This window comes from Miniopterus natalensis, chromosome 11 (genome assembly GCF_054644295.1).
Source record: "Miniopterus natalensis isolate mMinNat1 chromosome 11, mMinNat1.hap1, whole genome shotgun sequence".
Taxonomy (NCBI): Eukaryota; Metazoa; Chordata; class Mammalia; order Chiroptera; family Miniopteridae; genus Miniopterus; species Miniopterus natalensis.
This window is the reverse complement of record NC_142091.1, coordinates 67,038,898-67,056,097: the sequence shown is the minus strand read 5'-3', so window position 1 is coordinate 67,056,097 and position 17,200 is coordinate 67,038,898. Positions and strand designations below refer to the sequence as shown.

The following is a 17,200-nucleotide window of genomic DNA, read 5'->3' as shown; positions in this document are numbered from 1 at the left end:
TCAGGGTCCAGTTCTTTCCAATCAGGCCCCTGACCTTGGCATAGCAGATCGACTGGAGTTGAGAATTCAATCTTCTCTGTAGTCCTGTTCCTTTTATAATTAAGTGCTGGGCCTGATCCTCAGTTTTTCTGTGCCCTCCAGTGCAGGAGATGAGAGTTTCTTTATATACTGCCAAAGGTACCCCCAAGCTTTTACACTTTGCCTTAAATTGGTGATTAATCATTCTGGGCCTTTCATTGTTTTTCTCCAATGAATCAATCCCCTGCCTCCCCCAGCAACAGCCATCTCACTCTACAGTCTTTACAAACAGTACTTACCGGAACCTCTGAAACGCTTGGTGTGCTACACCCACTGTGCATTGATGTCCACTTGTGTCCCACCTCAGTTCACCACCAGCAAAAGTTTTAGCAAGTGCGCTGTAACCACATGCCAGGGGCTCTCCGTGGTCTGCCTACCACTAGTATTGGGGTCCTCTGTGCCAGGAAGCCTGCAAGTGATACTGCTCCTAATCCCATTCCCGAGGCTGCTTTCTTAGACCAACCGTCGTAGGTCAGGTTTCCTGGGAAACAGACTCTGAAGCAGAGATTTGCATGCAGGCAATTTATTGAGGAGTAGTTTTGGGAACACCACCTGTGAAGGAAAAGAAAGGAAGCTGGGCTGGGCAGAGAGAGAAGCAGGGCTCTGAGGCGGTCACAGCAGAGGCCTCAGTAGATTTTATGGCCAGATCAGAAGCTAGGACGGGATGGCCCTGTAGCACGGTCCCGTCAAGGCCAGGAGGCCAGGCTTTTGTACCCACTGTGACCCGTCACTGGATGCAGGCTGCCCAGGGGCAGGCATCATCTTGGGCAGTACAGCTGCCTTTGGCTGAGGGCAGTTCCTGGAAGAGACTCAGGGTGACAGTCAGCAGCCAGCACCCCTGCAGCTGGGAAAGTAAGTGCCTGAGTCTTGCAGGGGGATCTGTGTGGCATATCCTACATCTACTCCACCAGGTACTATAAGTACCCCCTTGTACAGATGAGTAAAACTGAGGCACAGGGAAGATAAGTTACTTGCCCAGCCAGGAGGTGACAGAGCCGGAGTGCCGGCTTTTAAGTACCCTGCTCTGACGCCTCTCCAGGAGACTTGGAGGGCGGGAATCCTTCTCCCATGTCTGGGATCACGGCCAAGTCCAGGAACAAGTTAGAAATGCAAAGTCTGTTTTTGATATTCCCCAATCTCCATTTCCTCTCACTTCCTAGAGTCTCTTAGACCTTGAAGGCATGGGGAGAGCATTCCAGGCTTGGGAGTGAAGGAATTGTGTTATCTGGGTGGGAGTAGGTATGACCAGTGTGGAGGCAATAAATAGCCTAATTTGGCTGCCCCCCACCCCCCCAAAGTTTTTAAAGGCAAGTAGAGAAAGAAAGTGGGGGAGTGAGGCTAAAGTTGACTATAGAGGTCTTGATGGTCATGCTAGGAATTTCAACACTACTGTGTACACAGTGGCAAGGGAGTGAACAGAGGCGGGTGGGCGAGACTGATGGGAGAGGGCTGAAGATGTAATGCATCTCCAGGGCCAAGGGGGAACTGGCAGGAAGAGACTGGAAGGCAGGGAAATCTGTTTGGGGGCTGTTGCAACAGTCCAAGAGGCAAGAGGAAGCGGAGACCGTGAGCATGGGAAAGGAAGAACTGCGCGATGGGCATTGTGAGGGAGAATGCCAGGAATCCATAAGACCATTATCTTCAAAGATGTCAACAAGGAAAACAGGACTTCAGGTGTGCTAGGCAAAGCTCCATAAAGATGAAACCTCTCAGGGGCTTTCCATTAAAAAGGCCACTAAAGTTGTTTCCCATCGTGAAGTCCGAGTACCCACATGACAGCTAACACCAAGAGAACAGGAGGCATGTGGGCCAGTGTGCATTTGTCAGTGGAGATAAAGATTTTATTTAATGACACTGATGGTGCTTGCTGTGTGCTGGGCACTGTTCTCTTTGTGAATATCAGCTCAGTCACTTGTCATTACAACACTGTGAGGCAGGTGCTAGCACTATTTCCATTTTACAGATGAGAAAACCGAGGTACAGAGAGGTTAAGTAATTCTCCCAAGCTTTCCCAGTAAGTGGAGGAGCCAGGACCAAACGCAGACGGTGCCTCCACAATCCATGCCGTTAACCTCTGTGCCATCCCCATGACGCTTTGTGATTAACCACGATAAAAATTAAACTGGGGGTAAAAAGAGATAATCGCCAACTCACTGTTATGCTCAGTTGGACTTAAAAATTCCAAGATTTCTTGTTTTTATTTTAAAGCTAACTGCTTCTCTCTTTTGTCCCGTGACCTCATCTTACCTTCTCCAGATCTTCAATTCATAAATACTGTTTGGGAAGCCACGCTCATTGCTATGCCTCAGCTTCGGTCATGAGTCAGGACAGCCTGAAATCATCTCATACACCGGCAGTGACAGAGCGGTGTGGTGTCTTTAGCTTAACTGCAATAGTCATTTATTCTTTCATTAAGTGCATCATTCATTCATACAGGAAACAAATGCCCGTATCTACTCCCCAAAGGCACGGGACTGCAGATCAGAAATAAGGGGGTGAAAAAGGCCTTGCCCCGTCCTTGAGGGGCTTGTAGTCTTCTTCTATTTTTTCCCCAATATTCCCAACCCAGAACCCTAAGAGCTACCAATAGTTAGGGGTGCAGAACATTGTGTGGCTGTTGGGAGCAGTCAGAGGTGGGAGTCGCTGGCCGAGTGTAAGGAGCCTAGAGCAGCTGCTCCGTAAGGGGAGTGACGTTCGCCAGTCTAACAACTTGTCTCGATACCCTTCTTTCCGACCTGACCCGCAAGTGCTTAGCTATTTTCCCACAGTCTTGGCAGAAGCTCAGGGGACCCTATTTTATTGATATTTTGACATATCAATGCAAGAGTTAGATGTCTTGCTCAGTGCAGGTAATATTCTCTGTCCCCCAATTTCATCAACTTCATTTCTAGCTTTAAAAAATGTTTGATAGATAAAAAATACAACGTATATTTAAGTAGAAGGCATAATAATAAAGTAAATTTATTACTTGGAAATAAAGTAACATTTCCAATTCTGTTGGCTACCCGTGAATTCCTCCTCAGTCCCACCCATCTACCTCTCAGAGGTAACAACTGTCCTGAATTTTGTGTTCACCATTCCCTTGCTTTTTAGAACAGTTTTTATCACATGCATGTGTCCTTAAACAATACCATGTTTAGTTTTGCTTGCTTTGTTAGTTTTTAAAAATGGTTCTGGTCAGTACAGAGTTGACCATGTCTTGCTTTGTCCACTCCACAGTTGTATTTCTAAGATTCATCCAAATTGCTCTAGGTCGTTGTACTTCATTTTCACAGCTGTTTATGAATTCATTCAATAAACATTGATTGGGCCCCTGTAATATTCTGTTAGGCGAATATATCACAGTTTATTTGTTTAGTTTCCTATTGATGGATGCTTGGGTCCCTTCCCTCCTCCCCCTCTCCCTCCCTCCCTTTCTTTCTTTGCTTCTATGAATGTGTTACTGGAAATATATATGTATTTTTACACAGCTTCTGACGCACATGTATAAGAATTTCTCGAGAGCACTGGTTTTCCAACTGGGATTAATGATCTTTAGTGGGCTGTGAAATCAATTTAATAGCTTCAACCAGGATTTTCTTAATGAAGTAGCAGTACTACCTCAATGCATTTCACATAGAAATAGTTGAGCATTACTTCACAAACTTTTGTTTCAGTTATGTTCATGCATCCTGAGCTGTGATGTAAAGAGTTTTTCTTTCTATGGTTCTTAGAGAAGGTTGGAAGCCTGTGCTCCAGGGTGATGCTTCTTGAACTATCTGTGGGTGAATTCACTATAATTTTCCAATCTGTCACAGACTGATGCTACTTTTGTAAACTACCACAAAAATGAATTACTTGGAAAATGAAATATTTATTTATTTATTTAATATATCTTTATTGATTTCAGAGAGAGGAAGGGAAAGGGAGAGAGAGATAGAAACATCAATGATGAGAGAGTCATTGATCGGCTGCCTCCTGCACGCCTCCGACTGGGGATCGAGCCCGCAACCCGGGCATGTGCCCTGACCGGGAATCGAACCCTGATTGCCTGGATCCTAGGTCGATGCTCAACTGCTGAGCCACGCCTGACTGGGCGGAAAGTGAAATTTTAAAAAACCTAAAGATGTACAAAATATACACCTCAATTTTTAATTATTACAGTTGAAAGACAAATGACATTTCAGTAAATATAGTGTGGCAATTATTCATAATAGACAAAAGGTGAAAGCAACCCATGTGCTCATTGATGGACGAATGGATAAACAAGGCATGGTATACATATTCAATGGAATATCATTCACCTTAAAAGGTAGCATCTGACACATGCCACCACATGGATGAACCTTGAGGGCATCATGCTGAGTGAAATGATCAAGTCACGAAAACACAAACACTGTATGATTCCACTCATATGAGGCACCTAGAATAGTCAGATTCACAGAGATAGAAAGTAGAATGGTTGCCAGGAGCTGGGAGGCAGGGGAAATTTGAAGTTCTTGTTTAATTGCTTTGAAATTTCAGTTTGGAATGATGAAAAAAGTACTAGGGATGGGTGGTGGTGATGGTTGTCTAACAATATGAACATATATAATGTCACTGAACTGTATGCTTAAAAATGGTTAAAATGGTCAATTTTTATGTTATGTATATTTTCACCATGATTTTTTAAAGCCCCCCAAAAGTAAAAATAAATATAAGGTAGCAGTGTCAAGCTGCTATAAAATTTTCTATGTGCTTACTTCCAACTTTTGTACTTGCCTTACGATGGCTTGTAACAGATCATTTACATACTGGCACCAGCCTGCGGACCGCACTTGGAACAGTGGCATTGTTCCAGGATATAATCCTAAGAACAGGAAAACTGACATATAGGCAAGGCACATGCACACCTTTACAAGATAATCTCTAGTTATTTTCTAAAAAGGGAAATAATTTACACTCCCACTAGCTGGTGTATTAAGAGTTTTCTGTGCTCTTTATCCTTGCCGATACTTAGTATTGTCGAAACTCTTAATGTTTGCCAGTCTGGTGGGTGCAAAATAGCATCTCATTTTGGTCATTATTCGCATTTCCCTGACTATTAATACATTTGAACAATTTTTGTATGTTTATTAATGAGTTGTGTTTTTTCTTTTTGAAATGCCTTAAGTCTTTTGCTCATTTTTCTGTTGGGTTGTTCATATTTTTATTATTAATTGGTGAGAGTTTGTTTAGTCAGCAAATATTTATTGAGCACCTACTATGTGCCAGGCACTGTTCTATATGCTAGGAGCACAACATTGAATAAAATAGACCAAATTCCTTGTCTCGTTTAGAAGTTTGTAGCCAATTGGGGAGAGGGGGAGGCAGGCAACCAAATCATATATAGCATGTAAGGTTATGATAATTGTTATGGCTACAAATAAAACAAGAAAGGGCAGTAGGCAGGGCAGGGAGTTGTGGTGAGCTTGCAACTTTTAAACAGTGACCAGGGAAAGTTTTATTAAAAAGGACATTTGAGCAAAGGTTCTGAAGGAGACAAGGAAATGAGTGTGCAGACAACTGTAGGAAGAGTTTCTTATATATTCGTTGGTCAGTTATATGCATTAGAGATATCCTCTCCTACTTTGTGGCTTGCATTCTCACTTTCTCTAAGATATATTTTGATGAAAGAAGTTCTTATTTTCAACATACTGTAGTTTAATATATCAGTCTTTTATTTTATGGTTAGTATATTTTACCTTGTATACAAAATCCTTCTCTCTCCTGATATCATAAAGAAATTCTATATTTTCTTCTAAAAAATTTAAAGTGTTGCCTTGTACAGTTTGCTTTCAGTTCACACAGAACTTACTTTTGGATCTGGTGTGAGATAGGGATCCATCTTTTGTTTCCCCCCATGCGAATAACAAATTGTGGATGCTATTTATTGGATAACCTATTTTTTTCTGGAGGTTTGCTTTGCCATCTCTGTCATAAATCAGGTTTCCATGCACCTGTAGGTCTGCATTGGGGCATTCTGTTCAATTCCATTGGTCAATTTGTCTGTCCCTGAACCTATACCACACTATATTGCTTATTATGGCTTTATATTATGTTTTTATATAAAGTAGAGAAAGTTCTTCCACCTTATTCCTTTTTTTCAGGAATATATTGGCTATTCTTAGGACTCTACCCTTCCATGTAAATTTTAGAATTAGCTTGTCAAGTTACTTGAAATCCTCTTTTGAGATAAAGACTTGAGTTAGGTTGACTGTATACATCAATTCGAAGAGAATTGGCATTATTTTAATATTATGACTTTTTATCAATGAACATGGCTCATTTCTCCCATTTACTTAAATCTTATGTAATGTCTTTCAGTAAAATTAACTTTTTTCTTTATAAAGGTCTTCCACATCTTGCATCATGTTTCCCCCTAAGTTCCTTAATTTTGTTTGCAAGTATAATTGGCATCTTTTAAAATTATGCCTTCTGCCTGGCCGGGCATGGCTGAGCGGTTGAGCGTCCACCTAGGATCCAGGCGATCAGGGTTCAATTCCCGGTCAGGGCACATGCCCAGATTGTGGGCTCGATCAATGCCTCTGTCATCATTGATGTTTCTGTCTCTCTCTCCCTCTCTTTTCCTCTCTCTGAAATCAATAAAGATATAAAAAAATTTTTAAAAATAAAATAAAATAAATAAAAATAAAATTATGCCTTCTAACTGTTTATTGATTGAATATAGAAATGCAATCGATTTATATTTCCACACACCTTGTTAAATTTTTAAAAATTAATTCCAGCAATTTATCTAATTTTATGTTTTCTAGGTAAATAATTATATTATCTATAATAATGTCAGTCTTGTTTCTTCCTTTCCAAAACTTAGACTTCTTTTTCTTTTCTTATTGCACTGGGTAGGACCTCAAGTACAATGCTGGAAAGAAGCGTTCATGTGGACATTTTTGTCTTGTTCCTGATTTTAAAAGTGATGCTTCACACATTTTACCTTGAAGAATGATGTTTGCTGTAATTATTTGGTAAAAACCCTTTATCAGGTAAGAAGTGTCATTATGAATTGGTGGCAAATTTTAGCAAATGCTTTTTTTCTACAATTATTTAATAATCATGGTTTTCTCCTTTATCCATTAATGTGGTAAATTACATTAATAACTTTTCTAATATTAAATCACTCTTGCATTCGTAGGATCAACCCAAAATGATCATGCTGCAGTATCATTTTTACACACTGATGAATTCAATTTCTAGGATTTTCACATCTAAGTGAGTGAATGAGATTGGCTTCTAATTTTCTTGACTAATTTAATTTCTTTGTAGTCCTCCAACAGATTTGTCACTGTGGCTAAGCACAGGTGAATTACCTCCAATTTAGAGATAATTCTGAATTCTGCCCTGGCCTTCCCTTCTAACATCAGTGCACTGATGCCTGAGTACCAAGCATAGCAGAGGCCCCTGGAGGCCAATGATAGGCCTGAAGAAGCCAAGCCCCTGGAGGCTGGCTGGTTGTCCACTCACATTCCCTTTCTCCCACTGAACACTCACTTTGTCTAAGAAGATCTTCTTGATTACCAGCTTGTGGTCTACTCTGAGGGTAGAGACCACATCTTTCTGTCTGTCCCTAGGATTCAGCATACCTCCTGCACAGAATAGTTGCTCATAGACATTTGTGAGACTGAGTTTACCCAAACCAACTATAAGCTCTTCTTGACTCAGTTGCCCCTGATTTTAAAAACTGATTCTTCAAAATGGTCTTGAGCCTCTTATTACACGCATTACATGCATGTGCTCTGTCTTACAAGATAGACATGGTTATTTTGCAGATAGGAACTATGTCTGTGCAGGAATTTCTTTTGACCTTCCCATTTTGGAGCCTGCCCTCCACTAGCCCAGAGTCCCTCAGAGTCTTGTCCCAACTGTGTTTTCATGTACACTCCTCCTCACACGCTGGGAGCTCCAGACTGGCCTCGCTCTGTAAGGCTCCAGGTGGGCCCTGCTCCTTTGCACTTTTGGGCCATGCCTTGGAGCACGCTGGTGTGTGTTCCTAGCATGTTCTCTCTCTAACCCCTCTTCTTCTCATGAGCCCTCCTCTGTTTTTCACGCGTGCTCACGTCCTTGGTGAAGCCTCTCCCTGCTCGCCTCCTTCCCTTCCTCATCCCCAGAGTCAGTCTTTCATCCTCTGAGCTTTCCAGGTGTTGTACACATGTTTTAAAGAAACAAGACCCTTTTTTTAAACCCAGAAATACTTCAGTGTATACTTCCTCGTGTCAGGTGTTCTCTAACAGAGCTACTGTACACTTGTCAAAATCAGGATATTTAACGTGGATACAAACACATTTTCTAATCCACAGTTCATTTTTAAATTTCACCCATCAGCCTTTCTTTAACTTTATTGTAACCATTGTCACACTGTTTTATAGCTCTTCGTTCACAATTCTCTGCCTCCCGTTGCTTGTGTGCAAACAACAGCTCTAAGACTCTGGGTTTATATCTTTTACTCTTGATTCCAGTGAGGTGCCTTGCAAGTAAGTTTTGTCCTCTGTGTGTATGTGTTTAATTAATTAATGAAGTTATACGGCTTGTCTTCAGTTCCTCTAGTCTTCCCAGATGGCCCTCCCCTTCTCACCCTGGTCCTGGCCCCCCTCATTCTGTGGACCTGTGCCCTCTGTTTAAACCCTTTTACACTAACTTCATTTCTGAGCCTCCATTTATACAAAGCAGGAAATGATTCCTGGTGGCCTTCAGTGTCCCTCTTCCCAGGGCAGATACTGAGAGACAGCGAAAATGAATATTACACCTCTCCTGTCCCCAAGGGCCTCCATTGCTAGTGTCCTGTGTATTTTCGTTTCCCCCAGCGGCCAGCACCGTGCCTTGCCCATGGTCTGTGCTTGAAGGCCCCGGCTTGGTGAATGCATGCGAGCATGCAAGCATGCAAGGTGGCCCTGAGATGAAGAGCCCAGGGTTCGACCGCTCTCCAGTCGGGCCCCTCGGCCACATAATCAATGGCTGGACCCCATGTTCCAAACCAGGCGTATTATATTACTGCCTTTCGCTTATTTAAAGCCAACTGGCCGTTCTGAGAAGCATGTCAGACTAAGCACTTGGACTGCCCGCTTTATGAGGGGAAAAATCACTCGGAGACCAAGGAGAGAAATTGAAAAAGGCCTGAAACACACCTCACGGGGGTCATCACTATTTTAAAATGTTTGACTTTGTAACTGGAGTCATTTTTCCCTTAAATGCTAGGAGGGCCATGGGGAGAGAATGCTACAGAACTGTAGACAGATTCCTTGCCCTCAATAAGCTTGTAATTTATGCCATGTGCCTTGTTTAGCTGCTCGCTTGCCCTCGCGTCCCATTTCTTTATGGAGCCTTCCCGTTCCACGCATTGCTCTTATGTTTATTTAATTGCACTGTCGATGCTAAACCTTTGTGGAACACCAATAATATGCATGGCAATGAAGACGCTTGAAATTGGGTCCCACAGGGCTTATAATGCCAGCTCGACCAGGATTCTTTTTTTCCACCTCTGTTGTTTTTTGTTTTTTTTTCCTGGAGTTCAGCGCATTCACAAGAAGGAGCCACCCTTCCCCCGCTCCTTTCAAATCTCTAAGTGCTAGACTCTTTCCGAGCCCACATTTTGAACCTCAGGCCTCCTGTCTCACCTGTCCCCTTTCCTTTTCCTCAGGGGGGCATTTCATTCCTCACAGGTTGGGCCACCTGGTTTGATCCCAGTGGGAAGCAGACAGAAATCCTGACCCTCTACCCTTTTCTGGGCCACAGGGCCCAGAGGCATTTTCAGGGGTTCTTAAAAAAGTATGCACAGGCAGAAGCTGATTCCAGTAGCTGAAGAGGCCAAAACTCTGCCCAAATGTCACCTCCCTCTGCCTGCAGTGATGGGGAACCCCTCGTGTGCTGGCAGTTAATCCGGTGACAGCTGGTTTTGGATAAATAAGCCTGGGTCACCCGGTCCCTGCAGGGCTCCAGGGGAGAGAATGTGAGGGGCTGCTCTGTGCCCAGGATGGTTCTGCTGGTGGGATTGGTTTCTTGGGGATAATTAACGCTCTTCTGCCAGGTCCCCAAATCAAAGCCAGTCAAGCTTATGTTATGACACCTTGTGATATTTGTTGACGCTGTTTTCCTGCTCCAATTGCCATCCTCTTTCTGAGGTGAAGGGGAGGAGGGAGACGGATGTGTGGAAGCAGTAAGAGGAAGGCAGGGAAAAGACTCAGGTCACGTCTCACTCTCCTGTCACCCAGAGCCCGGCTGCTCCCTACCGGCCCTTTTCTGACATTTTGTCCAATGGCCTTGGTGTCTCAGCCCCTCGGAGGCTCTGGCTACCTCCCCTTGGGAGCTCATTTTTCACGGTGAGTCCGATTGTCCCTGACTTTTGGCTCTTCGCACTCTCTTAATTCCAGCCCCTGTTTCACTTTCAAATGCACATAAAATAGCCCATCTTTCTCTTTGAGTCTTTTCACCTTGCTGGTGTTTGTAGATGGAATGACCGTCCTTGATTTATGAGTTAGCCAAGCTGTGCGTAATTATTTCTTCATCTTTACTCATGGATTCTTCCCTCTCTTAATCACTCTTGTTTTTCCCTAAACTGTCACTTTCTCTACATTTATCTGCTAATGAGGCAGCCACTGCCATGTCCAGTTCCTGTTCTGGGGACTCAGTGCCTGAAGAGGGCAGTTAATGTGCTTGGGACCCGCCCCTGCCCCTTCACATTATGAATCAGCTTGTCTCTAATTGTTCAGCACTTAACCCTTTCATCATTTCGGCCATTGTGTTTATCGATAGCTTGCCCCCCCCCCCAAGGGTTGATCTTGATCTATGAATGTATTTATTCACAGTGGCTTCTAAGAAGGCTCTACACCTGCTTCAATTTTAGATGATTTCTGAATCTCTGTTGTGTGTGGGAATTCAGGAATAGACATTGTGAGGTGGAGGAGCAGACTCTGGATCTGGTTTCAGACAGCCTGGGTTCAAATCCTAGGCTTTCCCCTCCCCCTTCCTAGCCTAGTGACCTTGGGCAAGTCAGCCTCTGAAAGCCCCACTTCCCTGATCCATCAGGTGGAAACTCTGTTGCCCTCCCTACGGCCTGTTGTAAGGATGAGGTGAAACGATGCCTATGAGCCCAGCATGTACCCAGTTCATATACATTTCCTTCAGTTCATGCACTTGGCTCCTTTCCCAGGTGATTCCCAGACTTCTGCAGCTTGTAGACTAGGAAAATCTCAAAATATATTTTGATGCACATAAGTTGCCAACTTTTTATTTTGCCAATTTTTAATTTTGCCAAGAAGTGTATAAAAAAATAGCACAACTAACCACCATCTATTTTCGCTAAACTTCCATAAAAGAATACTTGAAAACACAAAAATAAAAAGGAGATCGTTTACGAGTTAAAAATGGGATGTGTTCAGCTTCATGAAAACCTCTCTATTGTGGGGTGGGTGGGAACCTGGTTCCCAGATCAGCGAGGACTCCGAGGGGCCTTTCAGATTAGCACCTGGCTGTAGACTTCAGGCCCTGAGGTGGGGAGGGGTCGAGGGAGGAAGAGGGGGCAGCACATTTTGCGTGTTTAGTTGGAAGAACTGCTGAGGTGTGACTGCCAAGCCCAGGGACCTTGGGATGGTTCGAGAGAGCAGAGCAAATGTGAGAGGCTGATGTACACAGTATAAAATACGTAGAGAGAGCAGAGGCAGAACATTCCATGTCTGAGTTCCAGGTAAAATAATGGCTGTATTTGCATTTTTTAAAAAGACACAAGCAAACAATCGAAACTTGCCACATTCTTAGCTGAAGGGTGTTTGGGTTCGTGATGATTTCACTCTGACCCCGTTCAGAATCACTTGTGGTTTTTCCACACACACAAACCCCCTCCCACGAGTCCGCTTTGGGATGGAAACATTCCATATCTGGTCTAAGGGCAGAGGGGAATTGTTTTTGAGAAGTTTGAGCTAACTCTGCTCAGCTGGTTTTGCTTAGGGGAGTGTGGAAAAATTCTCCTTTTTTTCTCGGAGAAAAAAATTACACGTGCACACACAGACACACACACAGTGTGGGATCTTTTAAAGTCCCGTTAACTCATACCTGGGTGGGAAGCTTGGTCAGATAGGACATCCTAGCAGACAACGATCGAGCTGTGAGGCCGATCTGATGTCTGGAAGCAGGCACTACGCCCTCTCTGCTTTCACATGGGACTGCGCTGTCCCTGTGTTAGGGGCCTGCTCCTGAGCTCCAAGTCCTGCCGACTCTGCAGAACAAACCTCACCCTCTTCTTCTGGAAGAGCCTCAGTTATACAGGGGTGGGCCAAAGTAGGCCGACAGTTGTTTGTATGGAAAAAGACATGCGGGTTATGATGATCACTATAGCTGCCTTAACTCAAAAGAATGGCACCAGGGCACAGTGCGCGGAGGTGCAGTCTCGCAAGTGCTCAGATTGCCGGCCTTCGTTATTTGTAGTCTTTGAAAAGCAGTAAACGAATGTGAATTTCAGTGACCTGCCTGGGGCACCCCCACTGCCTCCTGAGGTGGTTGAACTCAAACTGACTTTTGCTCACCCCTGTATTGTCTAACCCTCGCATAACCCTTTGAGCTAAGCGTGATTAGAAGGCCCATTTTACGGATGAGAAAACGGAGGCTTCGTTGTCCCAAGTCACATGAGAACTACTGAGCGGTAGAGTTGGGCTATAAATGCAGGTCTTTCTGACTGGAGTTTCAGCTACTAGGAGGTTTAGCTCCTAAAATCTTAGGTCTGATGTGAATGGGAAATGGGCTTGAACCGTCCCTTCTGAGGTGACATTTGGAAAAGGAGACATTGACCACCACACACACACACACACACACACACACACACACACACACACACACTTTTAAACTCACTCCTAAAACATGTAGCCTTTCTCCCCTTTCTTAAAAAAGCCAGCCTAGGGAACTTTCTGGAGAATCATTTAGCAGTATTTATCAAAAGCCTTAAAATGTTTATGCTCTTTGCCCTAGAAATTGCCCTGCTAGGAATTTACCCTGTAATCAGTAGGTTCCAGGTTTTCCAAGACGGGTACAAAGGGCTGTGCTCAAGTGTTACCTCCTCAGAGGAGCCCCGACCCCCTTCCCACTTTCTTGTCTTCCCTTCAAAGCACTCACCTCCAGGTGAAATGACAGGATGCAACTGTCACAGAATAAGTCCTGTGACAGCAGGACTGCCTTGCCCCTGCTTTCTCTCCAGTGACTAAAACAGCATCTGACTCATGGAAGGCCTTCGACAAAGGTTCATGACGGAACAAATGAGCTTAGGTTACATAAATGCCTCAAATCTCAAAACTCTGCTTGACTGGCGGCAGGTGTGGTCTTTCGCAGGCGCCCCGCTCTCCCCCACTGCTCAGGCTCCCCTGGAAGTTTCCACGAACTGGTCCTGGTCACCATCACTCGCTACTACAGCCCCAGGTGGAGGGGAACACTCAGTCCACAAACCCTGGTCTCCAGGACAGCCTCCAAGGAGCTGCTCCTGCTGTGTCCCCTGCTGCTGTCCCCCCAGCCCCAGATGCTGCCTCCTCTTTGAGGTATCACGATTCTGCTGGTCATGCCAAGACTTGGGGCTCGCCCCTGGCCAGGCAATATCCAGCCAGCAGCCAACCTAAGTGGGCTTGGGGTAAACTGCCCATTTGCACAGGTCGTGAGACACCCCCACTTTGGCCAAGTTCTGTCTGGGAATGTTCTGCAGCAAAGTTGCTCGGGTCTCGTCATGTCACAGCCGTTTCCCTGCACCCCAACAAGCAGACGGGTCACAGGGTGGCTGGGTAAGGCGAGTCCGTCCTTTGTGCCAAGCCAGGCTGGGCAGATTCAGCCTGAGGGACTCCCTTCTCTCCCCAGCAGTGAGGAGTGGGGAGGGGAATCAGAACCAGAATCAGAACCGGAATCTCTGGTTGACAAAGGGTAGTGAGAGAGGCAGAGGAGGCCCTGGCTCCTTCCCTGGAACCCTGCCTAGGATGTGCGTGTCCTTCTTGCCTACTCTGCTTTCTCCTCTCGTCGGGGCTCTGTTTTTGCATCTGGGAGTTGGTTTTGTTGTTTTCTTTTGAGGTGTAATTTACATACAATAAAACGCACCCATTTCAAGCACATGGTTCAAAGAGTTTAATGTATAAGTCCATGTAATCACTACTATGTTCAAGATATAGAACATTTTCATTACCCCCAAAAGTTTTCTTGAGCCCCTTTGCAGGAATGTCCCACCCTTATTTCACCCCATCCTGGCACTGGCTTGTTTTCTGTTCCTATTGATTAATTATACCTGTTCTAGAATTTCATATAAGCAGAATCATATTGAATGTACTCTTCTGTGTCTGATTTCTTTCACTCAGCATTTTTAAAGATGCTTCTATGTTTTACACATATCAATAGTTCATTTCTTTTTATTGCTGAGTAGTATTCCATTGGTCTGGCTATTTTCCAAAGTGGCTAGACAGAGAGAGGTTTGTTCTAAACCCTTTTACTGGCCTTGTCTAAATTTCATCTTCTGCCTTTTACAACTCAAATGAGATCATCAGATAAATAAATCCATTCGTATAGTCTCAAGGATGTTCATTGCACCGTTGTTTAGAAATTAAAAAACAAACTGGAAGGGATCCAAGTGTCAAAATTTAGTAGACTTCTAACTCTTGAACTGGGGCAGGAAATATACAAGATATGTCTGTAGCAACCTCACAGTGCCGGAAAGTAAGGAAGTGCTCAAAGAAACAAACAGAAACTAACCCCCCAGTGATAGGAGTGTGTTAGAGAGGCAGGGGCCAAATGCAAGAGTTCCAGTGGCTAAAAGTAGAACAGTCTGAGGAACAAAATAAAGCAGTACTGGGTTATAACCCAAAGTATAAAACAAATATCCACAAATCCATACTGATATGATTGAATAAATAAATAAGTGGAGAAAAAAAGGTCTCCCAAGCAGAAAAAATTTCAAATAATTTATGTAGGGGGAGCATGGCTCCCCACTGGGGAAGCGTGGGCTTCACATAGTGACTTTCTTCCAAGGAGGACCGTATGGAAAAGGGAAAAGAAATGGAGTAAGGTCGCAGAAGAGAAACATGACAAACACTACCCCAGCCAGGTGATCAAGGTCAACGTCAATAGTGATGTTGTGTTGATAGTATGTCCCCTTGAGATGATGTGATGAAAATGGCAGTTTACTTCTGTGGTCTTCCTTCCCCAAACACAACCACAGTCTAATCATGAAAAACATACAGTGACATGTAATCATTATTTTTAAAATCTAACAATACAGACAAAATGAAAAGACACCCTTCTGGGAAAGGCAGTTTTAAGATTTCTAAGAGATCACTGAGAGAAGGGTGTGTGGGGAGGAACTAGTTCAAGTCCCTGCACAGGTGCTGGGCCCCGTGTCCCAGGCGCCCAGATAAAAGCTGCCATCACTGCCATCATTATTAAACACCCACAAAAGCCCTTTTATGACCCAAAGGCAGTCTTGTTTGTTAAGTGCCTGTAGGGAAGAGATGGGAGTTTGAGAGAAACGTAGTGAGAAGCCAGTGGTCCAGAAGGCAACATCCATGTGGGCTTCCCCTTGTTCAGGGCAGGCCTGCCCTCTGGCCCAGGCAGGCCATGCGGCTGGTCCAAGCCGGGAGACTGCTGTCTCAGGCGTCATCAAGACTGCTCGGGCGTCCTTTTGACTTCAGAAGGAGCAAAGAGGAAGCTACCTTTGATGTGTGATTTTTAAACTTAGGGTTATAACTCTGGGTCCAAAATTATTTCAGTTACTACCTTTCACTGTGCTCCAAATTTGCCGTTAAAGATGCGTGATGGGGGACTTTGAAGGTTTTTCTGTCTTCAGTAATAGGGAGGCTTGAGCCTCAGCAAAGATCAGATGGAACCAGTAGAGAGTAAGAGAATGGTGAAAGGTGGAAAGAAAGAGAAAGGGGCCAAATTCCTGAAAAAGACGGTGGAGGGACAATCTCTGCCTCTTTCAAACTGTCCCGTATTCAATGGCACGTGCCATTTTTAATTTCTACTGAAAGACATTTATGCTGTTAGCAGATTTTTAGTCTTACAAACAGTGCTGCAGGGAACAGTATTGTAGTTGCAACCTCTTGCACATGGGTGAGTATCTCCCTAGGATAGATACCTAGAAGAGAAATTGTTGGGTCAAAGAGCGTATGTAGTTTATATTTTGGTAGATGCTGTCAAGACAACCCAAAAATTAGTGCCATTACTTTTCTACCAACAGTATGAGACTATCCCTTCCCCCTATCTTTGCCCACACTGGAATTATGAAGCCTGAAAATCTTAACCATCTGGTGGTTGAACAGTGATATCTTATTGTTTTAATTTGTATTTTTTGATTATTAGTGAGACTGAGCAACTGCCTTTTTTTTTAGTTCCTGCTCTCGATCTCTCAGCAATAGTTGATACTCTCTCCCTAAATGCTCCCTTTCCTTGGCTTCTGTGACAATCCGCAGCACGTTGTTCCTGGCTTTGGTTCCACACCTCTGGCTGTTCTCTCAGTCTCCTTTCCTGACTCCTCCTTCTTCGCCCATTGTTTGTTTAATATATCTTTATTGATTTCAGAGAGAGGAAGGGAGAGGGAGAGAGAGAGAGAAACATCCATGATGGGAGAGTCATTGATCAGCTGCCTCTTGCATGACCCCGACTGGGGATCGAGCCCACAACCCGGGCATGTGCCCTGACCGGGAATCGAACCCTGATAGCCTGGATCCTAGGTCGATGCTCAACGGCTGACCCAAGCTGGCTGGGCTCCACCTGGTTTTAAGTATTGATGTTACTTAAAACTTGGTCTTTCCACCTCCCCCAGAAAGCTCTTTCGGTCTACATTCTCTCCCCAGACAATCCCATTCGGGCCCATTCAGGCTTCAAATATTGTCCATATTACAGTGACTCCCAAGTTTTATCTCCATCCTGTCCTCCTCTTGCTCTCGACCTGTCCACACCTCCACTTAGATGCCTCAAGAGCATGTTAAACTCACCATTTCAAAACTGAACTCAAGAGCTTATCCCTCCAGACTAGTCCCTCTTTAGGATTCTCAACTCAGGAACTGTCTCACCAACCTCTGGTTGCCCAACAAGAACCTTAGGACTCATTCTTGATGGGTTCCTTGTCATGATTCCTGTATCCAATTCATTTCAAGTCCTG

The 17,200-nt window shown here is 44.3% G+C and overlaps 1 protein-coding gene across 2 annotated transcripts in view; it reads left to right on the top strand.

The window, feature by feature from the left end:
* Positions 1–6,959: 6,959 nt before the first annotated feature.
* Positions 6,960–17,200, top strand: part of PHF21A (PHD finger protein 21A) — a 181,640-nt gene continuing 171,399 nt past the window's right edge. For both annotated transcript variants that reach the window (XM_016204069.2, XM_087821840.1), the window contains exon 1: positions 6,960–7,079. The gene's annotated coding sequence lies outside the window, so the exon portion shown is untranslated. The remainder of the gene's footprint in view (positions 7,080–17,200) is intronic.